The sequence below is a fragment of the Haliotis cracherodii genome, unplaced genomic scaffold, assembly GCF_022045235.1.
Source record: "Haliotis cracherodii isolate W230 unplaced genomic scaffold, xgHalCrac1.p SCAF_5, whole genome shotgun sequence".
Classification (NCBI taxonomy): Eukaryota; Metazoa; Mollusca; class Gastropoda; order Lepetellida; family Haliotidae; genus Haliotis; species Haliotis cracherodii.
In genome coordinates this window covers 2,552,392-2,566,811 of record NW_027266308.1, presented here as the reverse complement: position 1 = coordinate 2,566,811, position 14,420 = coordinate 2,552,392, and positions in this window count along the sequence as shown.

Sequence of the window (14,420 nt, the reverse complement as noted above, 5' to 3'; positions counted from 1 at the left end):
TATGAGCACACAATGCCATTTAGAAAGTTGTCAAATGTAACAAATGTTATATTTGGGATAACACTCTCTTAGTAAAGTAGGGGGCATGGGTGGCCCAGTCGTCTAAGGCGCTGTGCAGAGTTGCATCCCTTGGGCACGCCAGAAACCTATGATTGTGGGTTCGAATCCCGGTTTGCCCCAATTATGTTTCTAGGTTTGTCAGCACCATACCCGTGTTCGTGTGTTTCACCGAAGTTGTTTCACCTGCATCACTACAGTCTTTCCCCCCACATTAAGCTGATATAACTGGAATACTGTTAAAAGCAGCATTAAACCCAACTCACTCAATAACTCCCTCTTAGTAAAGTACAGATTCTCGTACGAGAACCATTCTTGGACCAGTCTTGCTTGACAATGGTATAAGTATCAATACCGAAACGTCGCCTTTACAGTATTACAGAAGTTATTATCATAAATTGTGTCTTCTTTATGAACATGATTGACGCACAGTATGATTTACAAAATAAATTGGGAGTTCTGACATGAGAAAAGTTATTATCAATCTCAATGCAAATGAAGAGAGTCAACTTTCCTAATTACAACTGCTTATGATTATTATTATTATGGGGATATTGTCAGTATGATAACTGTGATTGGGAATTAGTTCAAGCAGTGTTCCCATTTACTGGTAATTACCAGTTTTTTACTGGTAAAATTGGGGGCACGGGTGGCCCAGTCGTCAAAGGCGCCGCGATTCGCTGTTCAGAGTTGCATCCCTTGGGCACGCCAGAAACCTATGATTGTGGGTTCTAATCCTGGTTCGCCCCGATTATGTTTCTAGGTTTGTCAGCACCATACCCGTGCTCGTGGGTTTCACTGAAGTGGTAAACGTCTGAGACCTGCATCACTTCGGGCTTTCCTCCCACATCAAGCTGACAAGCCGTAATATAACTGGAATATAAACCCAACTCACTCACTCACTGTTAAAATTTAGGCTTGGACCAGTAATTCATGTGACTGCCAGTCCCTGTACCTCATAAAGTACCTCATAAATCTTTGTTGTTGAACAAAACATCAGTGATATTCAAGTTGGTATATTTTTCGAATGAAGTCCGCTGTCTGTTACCATTAGGGTTTCCCCTTGTCTAATTTTAGTGCAAGGAAATAACATTTTGCTTTGCTTCAAGGTTAAATATATATTTGGTCTACTTAGTCTCGAACAAAATTGAAATTAAAAAAAAAATATATTGGGATATTGAACTTTGTTTGAATGATGTGTAGATTTAACTAAGGAAGAGAAAAGTGTTGGCTTCCATTGTCTATTGCTAATCACCTATCAACGCCAATCATCTGTTGGCTTCCTTTGTTAGCTTGTACCCTTAGTTAGTTTCCACCTTCTGTTATCTTATTAATTTTGATGTCCTTACATGTACAAATATATGCTTTCTGCCTCATGGCATTCATTCACCTGATGGAGTGAGTGACTATGGTTTTACGCCGCTTTTAGCAATTTTCCAGCAATATCAAGGCGGGGGACACCAGAAATGGGCTTCACACATTGTACCCATTATGGGAATCGATCTTCGGCGTGGCGAGCGAACGCTTTAACCACAAGGCTACCCGACCGCCCCTGATAAAGAAGTAAGGATATACTCCAAAATGTTGTGTTCCTCATAATAAAGAAGTTGACATCCATATATTCTCATCCTTATGCGAATTACTTCTAAATGTCTTTCAAAGACCTAGATTTAACTAAGTTACCTCAGAGATTATGTCATGGGTTTATCTGCTATGAATGTACACTCATTGAACATGATTTTGAATGAATTAAAACCAGGTAATTTTCATATTTTCCTGACCCGTGTAGATCCGGGGTAGAATAGGTCTTGGTACTTGTTGTTACCCTGTCTGGCGCCCGACATTAAGGGGCTAAAACAAGGACTGGTCGGCTCAGAGCCAGTATACTGTGTCTGTGCACCTCGCTATATACGTGCAATAATCTTGGACGCGACGTTAAACCCCATTTCACCTCACCTCCCCAATCGATCGATGCTCATGATGTCAATCACTGGATTGTCTGGTCCAGACTCGATTATTTACAGAGGGCTGTGATATAGCTGAAATAATGCTGAGTGTGCCTTAAACAACAAACAAACAAATCATATTTTTCTTATTTGTTAATTAAATTATTATTAATTATTTGTTTGTAAATTAGGTAATTTTTAGTTTCAAAAGCCAATACAGTGTTTGAGTTATACAGACATCTACATTATACCTGGGCACGTCTATTGCCCAGGAACCTTTATCATAATTCCAAGAAACCCAAACACCTTCAGTTCCTAAATGATCCTGACAGTGCTCTCAGTATCCAAGTCCCCTGGACATGTTGTAGATATTTCACCACTGGGACTGGCCGAGGCGGCAAGATGAAAGTACCATATCTCCCTCTCTATCAGCCTATTTACTCAGAGACCAAGCTTGATATCACTTCGGACAAAGTTTACTAAATTACACTCCAACATCAATCTACATGGTAATCTGTGTTTAAAATGTCCCTATCTTTTTACAGACGATTGTTTGAAATAGTTTGTCAGCCTGGCAAGAAAGCTACTCCCCTGGGTACTTAAAATAGTGGTGTTGAGATGTGGTCATCTGTTGATCGACTGAGATAAGCTTTTATTCCTGTTTTCGCCATTCTTCTTTTGTGAGTCATTCTGTGATGGAGCTGAGGAAAAAGGGGTACAGACGAAGATCAGGATGCATGGAACTGTATTCTTTTGTAAATTTGATAAAATTTGTCACACTTGAACAATGTAGTTTGTTCTTAGGACACCATGTCTGACAATTAGCAGACGAAGATTGTGATATTGATGTCATCTAAATATATTTAGACAGTGCCACTGAAGTTATCAATATTGCCACGGTAACAGATGTTTATGGCAAAAACAGAGATGGAAAGAAATCTTGTTAAACTGTTTTCTCATGAAAAAAACTTGTATGTGGCAATTGTATTTTGTGAAGAGTTGAACCATCCAGGTTAGCATGTCATGCTGATATTGATATTAAGAGAAAAGTATTAAGTGCACATACATACTTTGTAAAACAATAAAATTGATATTTTTATTATAATATAATTGCTTAATGTTTTTACCAAACAAGAAGAAATATCTTTGTGATGTGAAAAGTTTCCTGTGAAAGATATTAATTGCTAGCTAAGAATCTTCCAGGAAAACCATTATGAGGCTGTACCTCATAAAACAATAAATATTTTGACTGATTCACAATTTATAATTTCACAACCAAAATATGTACCGTATTCGACGTAATAAGCGCCCACAGCGATATTTGCTAATATATTGGTCACTGAACAATCCCAATTAGCACCCCTTCCGATTGATCAATGTACGCAAGACTTATTTATTCGCGTATAATACGCACTCATGTGCTATATGCACCCTTAATTATGGGCAATTAAATTCTGGAAAAATGTATCTGTCATATATAAACATTTCAGGCTGTCAGCATAAACCACGAAATTAAATTTATCTTTCAATTCTGTTTTTTTCCACCAAAATAATATTCTAATAGGAGCCCCCTATTTCTAATTTTGATAGTGCCCTGGGCGCTTATTACGTCGAATACGGTATATCAATATTTGACTGTATTTGTAAACTTGTCATTTAAAGCTTTTTTACATTACAAAAATTCTTCCATGTAGCATGTCTATAGCATGTAGTTATCACCGTGGCAGACGCTGGCCTGAAGCCCTGACTCAGATAGTGTCTTGGAGGTGAAGTGTCTTGTTTGGTGTTTAGGCTCTACACACGGTGATGAAATATACGGAGATGGGTTACACATCATGTGTGCTTCACCTGTCATTCTGCACATACACAGGTGATACAAGGCCGTGGCTGTGGAGAGATCTCAGACCGTTTGCTATACATACCATGTACTTCTGGCGCCAGTCGTGGAGATTTGATCCTCAGGCCACGTCACGCCAAAAGAATGGTACTTGTTGTTACCTTGCCTGACACTTGGTATTAAGGGGATAAAACAAGGACTGGTCACCTCGGCAACTGTATAATGTGTCAAGTGGGTGAAACTGGTACAAATGGCACCAGTTGGTCATGTGGAGACACGTGATCAGTGTTATACACACAATACACCAATGGCGCCAGTTGGTCATGTGGAGACTCCTGATCAGTGTTATACACACAATACACCACTGGCGCCAATTGGTCATGTGGAGACTCCTGATCCATGTTATACACACAATACACCACTGGCGCCAGTTGGTCATGTGGAGACACTTGATCAGTGTTATACACACAATACACCACTGGCGCCAGTTGGTCATGTGGAGACTCCTGATCCATGTTATACACACAATACACCACTGGCGCCAGTTGGTCATGTGGAGACTCCTGATCCATGTTATACACACAATACACCACTGGCGCCAGTTGGTCATATGGAGACACTTGATCAGTGTTATACACACAATACACCGCTGGCGCCAGTTGGTCATCCGGAGACACTTGATCCATGTTATACACACAATACACCACTGGCGCCAGTTGGTCATATGGAGACACTTGATCAGTGTTATACACACAATACACCGCTGGCGCCAGTTGGTCATCCGGAGACACTTGATCCATGTTATACACACAATACACCACTGGCGCCAGTTGGTCATATGGAGACACTTGATCAGTGTTATACACACAATACACCGCTGGCGCCAGTTGGTCATCCGGAGACACTTGATCCATGTTATACACACAATACACCACTGGCGCCAGTTGGTCATGTGGAGATTCCTGATCAGTGTTATAAACACAATACACCACTGGCGCCAGTTGGTCATCCGGAGACACTTGATCCATGTTATACACACAATACACCACTGGCGCCAGCTGGTCATATGGAGACACTTGATCCATGTTATACACACAATACACCACTGGCACCAGTTGGTCATATGGAGACACCTGATCAGTGTTATACACACAATACACCACTGGCGCCAGTTGGTCATATGGAGACACTTGATCAGTGTTATACACACAATACACCACTGGTGCCAGTTGGTCATGTGGAGACACCTGTTCCATGTTATACACACAATACATCACTGGCGCCAGTTGGTCATATGGAGACACCTGATCAGTGTTATAGACACAATACACCACTGGCGCCAGATCTGAATTAAGATCAGAGGCAATACAGGTAATGGTGACTATTTAAGTGTTGGATTGTTATAAATAATTAAAAACACTACATTAAAGAATTCTACCTTTTTTTCAAAATGTGCTTTATTTCATACTTCACACTTAACACACTCGGAGAAAATTAATGAATATTTGAGAAAAAAAATTCAACACCAAACATAGGTCAGACATGTTCAGACAATTGCAGCTTACCGTTCTTGAACTCCACACACCAAAAACATTGATGTAGGACACACATTCTCATGTAGCTTGTAATAATGACCACAAAGCTTTGTGAACGTGTTCCTGTGACTCACTGATCCTGAGTTATCTCCCTTTTACGCCTCAACGTAAGCAAGATCAAAGACCATAGGTATTCCTGAATCATTATCAGACATAGACACTTGTATGTTGCTCGTCAATGTCCGAGCCAATCAGTTGAGTGTGTCACTAGTCACAAGCAACGATGTGGATTACACATTAGTTACACGTGCTGTTCTGTGAGGTATTAGTTATGTACTGATAACATGACTACCTCAGATGGGTTGTGTTTGAAATAGACCCTTGTACTTCAAGTGAAGTCAGTCCTTCAGATGTTTGGTTCTTCCATTATTGCTATGAGCGTCCGAGGCTGACATCTTGAAGAGTTGTGTCAGGTCTTTGCAATGTTAGTGATTCTTTTTTTAAATGTGTTTGCCTCCGTGGTCTAGTGGTAGAGCATCCACCCGGAGAGCGGATTCCCCGGCCGTGTCATACCAAAAGACGTTAATAGATGGTACTTGTTGTTACCCTGTCTGGCGCTTGGCTTTAAGGGGACTGGTCGGCTCAGAGTCAGTATACTGTGTCTGAGTGGGGTATTCATGTTGAGCTGCGCCATGGTGTCTCAGTGGGTTAGCACAATAAATCGGCATCAATCCGGACTAGTACAAGCAGCCACACACACACAAACACACGTGCATGCACGTCGCTATATAAGTGCAATAATCTTGGACGTGACGTTAAACCCCATTTCACCTCACCTTTTTTTAAATGTAAGTTATCAAGATAGTGATCAAATACATACAACCAATTGATGTCATGTAGGGTAGAATTGGTCTTCAGCAACCCATGCTTACCGTAAAAGGCAACTATGCTTGTCATAAGAGGCGACTAACGGGATCAGGTGGTTTGGTTCGCTGAATTGGTTGATGCATGTCATTGTTTCCAAAATTGCGTGGATTGATGCTCAGGATGTCAAGCACTGGATTGTCTGGTCCAGACTTGATCATTTACCGACCTCCATCATGTAGCAACATAGAAAGAAAGAAAGATGTCATGTGGACGTTGATTGTGTCATTGCACCCAGATATCAGGGATCTGTGACCTCATTGATTGTGTCATTGTACCCAGACACCATGGATCTGTGACCTCGTTGATTGTGTCATTGTACCCCGATACCATGGATCTGTGACCTCGATGATTGTGTCATTGTACCCCAATACCATGGATCTGTGACCTCGTTTTGTCATTGCACACAGATACCGTGGATCTGTGACCTCGTTGTGTCATTGCACCCCGATACCGTGGATCTGTGACCTCGTTGTATCATTGCACCCTGATACCATGGATCTGTGACCTCGTTGTGTCATTGCACCCCGATACTATGGATCTGTGACCTTGTTGTGTCATTGCACCCCGATACCATGGATCTGTGACCTCGTTGTGTCATTGCACCCCGATACCGTGGATCTGTGACCTCGTTGTGTCATTGCACCCTGATACTCTGGATCTGTGACCTCGTTGTGTCATTGCACCCCGATACCATGGATCTGTGACCTCGTTGTGTCATTGCACCCCGATACTATGGATCTGTGACCTTGTTGTGTCATTGCACCCCGATACCGTGGATCTGTGACCTCGTTGTGTCATTGCACCCCGATACCGTGGATCTGTGACCTCGTTGTGTCATTGCACCCTGATACTCTGGATCTGTGACCTCGTTGTGTCATTGCACCCCGATACCATGGATCTGTGACCTCGTTGTGTCATTGCACCCTGATACCGTGGATCTGTGACCTCGTTGTGTCATTGCACCCCGATACCATGGATCTGTGACCTCGTTGTGTCATTGCACCCCGATACCGTGGATCTGTGACCTTGTTGTGTCATTGCACCCCGATACCGTGGATCTGTGACCTTGTGTCATTGCACCCTGATACCATGGATCTGTGACCTCGTTGTGTCATTGCACCCCGATACCATGGATCTGTGACCTCGTTGTGTCATTGCACCCCGATACCGTGGATCTGTGACCTCGTTGTATCATTGCACCCCGATACCGTGGATCTGTGACCTGGTTGTGTCATTGCACCCAGATACCATGGATCTGTGACCTGGTTGTGTCATTGCACCCTGATACCGTGGATCTGTGACCTCGTTGTGTCATTGCACCCAGATACCGTGGATCTGTGACCTCGTTGTGTCATTGCACCCAGATACCGTGGATCTGTGACCTCGTTGTGTCATTGCACCCAGATACCGTGGATCTGTGACCTCGTTGTGTCATTGCACCCAGATACTGTGGATCTGTGATACCCTGGATTGTGACCTCGTAGACTGCTCTTGTTTATCTGGTCCAGATTTTAATAAGTGCGTACCGATGTGATACACCAGTGATATTTTCTGAATTTAGATCATCACTACACAGCCACACTATTCACATGAACATAACAAGGCACAATATGAACACCCAGCTACTATACGAGTCTATCTGCTTAATACCTCCCGCAAACCAATTTTGAGAAATAGAAAACATTTATTATTTAACATGTATTTGAAAAATCTGTTAACATCCAGTGCTGTGAATGATTAAGATCAAATTCACTTAAATGGGTTCTATTCTAACAAATTCACATTTCCATGAAAATTGACTACACACTGGTCCAATGACAAGGGAAATAATGAAGCGTTTTGAGCATGGTTTAGTGTGTGGATTTGACGCAATTTGCACATTATTATTATTTTTTAAATATTATTATTCTAATTATTAATAATGTTCTTCACCATTCAATTTCAAACAAATTCGGGGCGGTCGGGTAGCCTAGTGGTTAAAGCGTTCGCTCGTCATGCCATAGACCCGGGTTCGATTCCCGACATGGGTACAATGTGTGAAGCCCATTTCTGGTGTCCCCCCGCCGTGATATTGCTGGAATATTGCTAAAAGCGGCTTAAAACCATACTCACTCACTTACTCACTCACTCAAACAAATTCATTTATGGCTGTTCTTTGCAAGTAGCTACAATTGTACTGAAAGCTCTCTGACAGGAGTAGTTGACCTCATGCAGTAAGTATGCCAGCATCCACCTCACACTAATTCTGTGATTAAGGTCTTCAAATGCGGCATGCAAATGTTGGCTGTAGCGGTGAATGACTTAGGGGGGATATTTCTACCGTTAGTCACCTGTCTGTGGCAGGCATTACCTTGGTAAATATAGGTTCCTGTTGCTATTGGTGACTAAGAGAAGAGATATCTGATGGTTCCTTCATAAAACACAGGTATTCTGTTCACTGTCAGGCGCTTGGAATTTCATTGTCCATTGATGTTCTAAATTTACTCATGCCATTGAAAAATGGTAATGATGGACCAGCAATAGGAATCTTGTTTTGTTTTAACATTAACAAAAGGTGGAACTCTGACCGATTTTTAAACAGATTTTCTTTCGGGATAATAAGTCATTATTTCTGACGGGAACAGTGTCCAGTAACCGTATCTCCAAATGTACAGTACGATGCCATTGCTTGTTCTTTCTGCATCCTCCATTGACAGCTTCATCTGAAGCACAAAGGAATTATACAACATTCAGGAATAGGCCCATAGCAGTCACATTTTATTTCATAAAGACCCATGAAGATCCGGGGTAGAATAGTCCCATGCGACTATGCTTGTCGTAAGAGGCGACTAACAGGATCGGTTGGTCAGGCTAGCTGACTTGGTTGATGCATGTCATTGTATCAAAATGCGTGGATCGATGCTCATGATGTCAATCACTGGATTGTCTTGTCCAGACTCGATTATTTATACAGACCGCTGTCATATAGCTGGAATATTACTGAATGCGGCATTAAACAACAAACAAACAAGTTTATTTCATAGTAATTTGGGGATGGGGGGGGGATTTTCAGGTATTTGGGGACTGAAAGCTGTTAAGACAAATATTTAAGTTTTGGCCTCACCAACTCATCAAGTTTGCGTGATCACAATATTGGGCGAGTTAACCATGAATTATACTACTCAAAAGGAGTTTAAGAATGCCTGATTCCTTCCTATTACTAGAGTTAGTTACCATGAGAGATATAGTAATATGAAAGTATCGGGTGTTCTTTCACTTTTTTGAGTAGTATATTTTCTGTCATTGTCTTCCTTACAGACTGACTGGGTTAGATGGAATTTAGTGGGTGTTCCTCACCAATGTTTTGCTTTAAACAAACGATAAACAGAAGATTAAATTCTTTGTGGTACTTAGCTCACCTGGCTGAAAGTCAAGTGAGTTTATGTCGTGGCCTGTTTGTCAATCGTCCTTTGTGCATCATGCGCTGTAAACGCATTCTGAACTTCTCCCCACAAATTTAACTTTAGCATCAGTGTTTCTCTTAATGATGATACCATATTTTGTTCAAATTATAAGATTTATGTGATTGTGAACCTATTTGAACATCAATGCTGACAACATGTTTTAAATGTCTTTTGACTACATATCCAGGTGAACTACAGTGCCTGTGACAATATTTGTAGATATTTTTTTAAATAAAAAAATGATAATAATATAAATCAAAGCATTAATTCATTGCCGAAGGTGATAAAACATACATACAGTAAACTACGGTTATAACGAACTGACTGATATAACGAACTTATTTTTTAGTCCCGGCCTTTTGTTGTATATATGCTATTTATCTGCCTATAACGAACTATGGTTATAACGAACTAAAATTAGTGGTCCCTTTGAGTTCGTTATAACCGTAGTTTACTGTATGTATAACCATAGTTTACTGTATGTATGTTTTATCACCTTCAGCAATGAATTAATGCTTTGATTTTCATAGAAATAAAAAAGTGAGGTACGAGGCATAGTTTTGTGTATTTTACAATCCATGTAAACAAACTGTCCTAGGCATCTTTGTTCCAGTACATGATATGTTGATGAAGCAAAAGCGTGTGGTTGGACAGTGTTTTGGGTTTTCCTCTGAAAGAAGTGAACAAGCATTGTGGTTTTCATCATAGGAAGATGATGGTGATTTGAAAATTAGTCATTATGGAGCCATTATTTCCTGAAGCAAATTAAAATGAAGACAAGGTCATATAATATCTATTAAATGTGAATTACCATTTAAAACTGAATTTAAATGGTAGCCTTTTATGAAATAATACATATTTTGCCTTAATGTACTGTTTAAGGGACATGTATGAAAGAAATGAAGTGCATCTTTCATGTGATAGCCACAACAACATCTCGAGCTGTCAGATATAAATCTGGCAAATTTAACAACTGTCACAAATTTTGAAGTTTTGAAATCAGTGCACAGTTTTTTTCTTGCTTCTTGCCGATTTAGAGATTTTGTCTGAGTCTTTTTTAAAATGTTGGCTTTGTTATATGATACTGCGATGTTGTTGTGCTGGATGTAAATAATAACGTAGCTGTAGTTATGAAACATAATCCGATAATTAAGCACTTAAAGAACAATAAATATCTTGAATGTCAATTATACAATGTATGCTATTTCTCATGTCACTTTCAATACATTCTAATTTGTATATGTATCATGTTTGGGAGTGGCATTCAGATAAGCAAAATTTGCTTGATTGCCAATCCCTCCACTTTATGGAAATAAACATGCTTATGTCATATAATATCTATTAAACTGATCCAGTAAATGCAAGGTCTCACACTCTAACCAGCATCACCAACCTTCATGGCAAGCATCCCCTGCCAAGCAATAATTAACAGGTCAACTTCATGTTGCCTGTAAACAGACATTGTTTCGAAATAATTTCTTTGAACTGATAAGAAAATATTTTTCAAAATGCTAATAATCTTTGGTCATTAGACACACTTCATAATCACAAATAAACACAGAGGTTCTTGAAATAAACATAAGTTATCGTATGTTCTTGACTGATTGGTTTCTCAGACGGGACACACGAGGGCTGCCACTCACAGACACAATGACAGTGGGTGGGCAAACGCCACGGCAATTGCTGCAGCGATCATGTCGCTAATTACTTCAAGATCTCTCGTCTCTACTCTCAATTCTTTGTTGATGGGTGTACTGTCCCCTAAGATGGGTCTTAGCGTTAAGAAATTTAAGAAAGAAAATATCAACATGATTCATAAATCAGTAAACACATGTTATATGGTTGCTTCTGGCGAGACACCTGTGCCCACACAACCTCGAGAAGTAAATTGTACGTGCCTGGATTTCAACTTAGGCCAGGAATAGTGAATTTTGTGAATGCAATGTTTTTCATACGAGTCATTCCCAGTACATGGAAATGTTGCTATGATGCTCAAAAGAAGTCAAAGAACACCAATTTTTTTCTTCTTTTCTTTTTGTATTACTATAGTATATTGTCATGGTGTGGATTAGCTGTATTGATATGAAAGAATTAGGTGTTCTTTAACTTCTTTTGAGTAGTATATTTAAGGACTTTTTGTAAAGTTCAAGTGCGTTTTGATTACTGTAAACAGGGAATTTTTTGCGACCGTTTTATTATTGCGAGTTTTGCGAACGAGACTCAATCGCAAAAATTAAAAACGCAAAAATAAGTATAAATAATAGATACATATTTTATTCATTGCAACACGTCATCAAATGTTGAAATCATCAACCAGAACCACAAGTTACTCAATAAGTTAAAAACACAAATGAATGCAGAATGGTCACACAATACATCACAAATGACAGTGTAAACAGACCAATTAGTGTCACTGTTGCCTCACAGTAATCCTGCCTTCTTCCAACCTCGCTTGATTGCGTCAGTGTCCTTTGCAATTTTGTCCACACAGGAAACAAGCCATCTTGCGTGAATCGGTTTCATGACACTGGTCAACTTTCCGGCCAACTCAGATAAACTAGCTTCGGAGAGAAGCTGTCTATTGTTTGGTAATCGAGGTGTCATCTCAAAACGGCAACTCGCAAAAATATCTCGTCGCAGTATTGTCTTTGGTGTGGTATTCGCAATATTTTAACGGCGCAGAAATAAAGCTGTTTACAGTATTCAATTACAGTCGTTAATTAGTTCCTTTGTGTGTCGACAGTAGGAAAGAATCGAGTGTTTTAGACAGGAATATCTATTTTTTTCCCATTTCCAATCAACATGGAAAAAGATGATTCATCACGAGGATTGGTGGTTTGCTGATGTATGTCATATATTTTATGCCTTTTTTCCATTTATTTTACCAGAAAGCTGAGGGGAGGTGTGATCGCAGAACAGAGTGTTGATAGGACTGAGGGGTGCCAATAGGGGTGCTAGTTAAACGGGAGGTTGTTCATTTTCGGTCAAGATTACCGCTGTCAAATTGTTTTTGTAATTAAATTAGGTTCTCTTGGGAGATGCATATTTTCAATTAAAATACCAAAGTTTGAATCTGTTTTACTTTCAAATAGCAAGATGTATATTGGCAGCAATTCAAGTTTTTTAATGAAAACCGAACATACATTTGCTGTAACATACATGTACTTGTATCCAAATGTTTTTTATATGCTTGGAGTTAAATGAGTTCGCAGATTTCGAAAACTCACATTTATTTATGTATTACATGTTGAAAATAGTTTAGTTAAATAGCTATAGTGATTAGTTCAAAACATTGTTTAGAATTTGGTATATTTTGAACATGTGGTTTGTTGTACTCAAAGAGGTATGTGATTTATTGTAGCAAGCTGTCTCACCTGATATAGCAGGCTTCGAATTCCTTGTGTTGGAGTATCAATGGCATGTGTACAGTTGACATCATCCAGGGACAGTTAGCATTGTACAGGCGCAGTTAACATCACACAGACACAGTTAACATCACACAGACACAGTTAACATCACACAGGCACAGTTAACATCATACAGACACAGTTAACATTGTACAGGCACAGTTAAAATACAGGCACAGTTTATATTACACAGGCAAAGTTAACATCATGCAGGTAAAGTTAACATCACAGACACAGTTAACATCAAACAGGCACAGTAAACATCATACAGACACAGTAAACATCATACAGACACTGTTAACATCATACAGACACTGTTAACACCACACAGACACAGTTAACATCACACAGGCACAGTTAACATCATACAGACACTGTTAACATCATACAGACACTGTTAACATCATACAGACACAGTTAACATCATACAGACACTGTTAACATCACACAGACACTGTTAACATCACACAGGCACAGTTAACATCATACAGGTACAGTTAACATCATACAGACACTGTTAACATGATACAGACACAGTTAACATCATACAGACACTGTTAACATTATACAGACACTGTTAACATCACACAGACACAGTTAACATCACACAGACACAGTTAACATCATACAGACACTGTTAACATCACACAGACACAGTTAACATCATACAGACACAGTTTACATCACACAGACACAGCTGAATTATGATCCTATATTTCATCATCCATCTTCCCAAGACAAGAGAGTTAACTCACTGTAAAAGACCAGTTTCCACCCTTGCTGAACTGGCCTGCAATTATGAAGTTCTATGTTTGGGCTTGACTAACGAGTCTATGCATAGTCCAGTCAAAATAGCATACCGAAATCAACATCTTCCGTGCAGATTTCAGTTGATTGCAGGATTTGCAAAGCATGTGTACCAACAACTTAGTGTCAACTGATATTTTACAAATCTTTTCATGTTTTTAATCAAGGTGCTCACATGAATTAATGCACTTCGCGAAGTAAGACCCGTTTTAATACAATATAGATCTTGATTACGAATGAGATCATTTTCACTGGGTGATACCATTCTATTTGAAGCAAGTGCAAGTGATGTGAGAGGTGGAATCTGATTGGTCAATTGGATCAGGGACAAAGCAGGGACATAACTCGTAATAGCCACTGGTGGTGCTACAATTGAGCCTAGAAATTGGCACCTAGTTCTCAAGGGTTGAAACTGGACTTTTACAGTCGGTTAACTCCCTGGCCTCAGGGAGATGCTATTT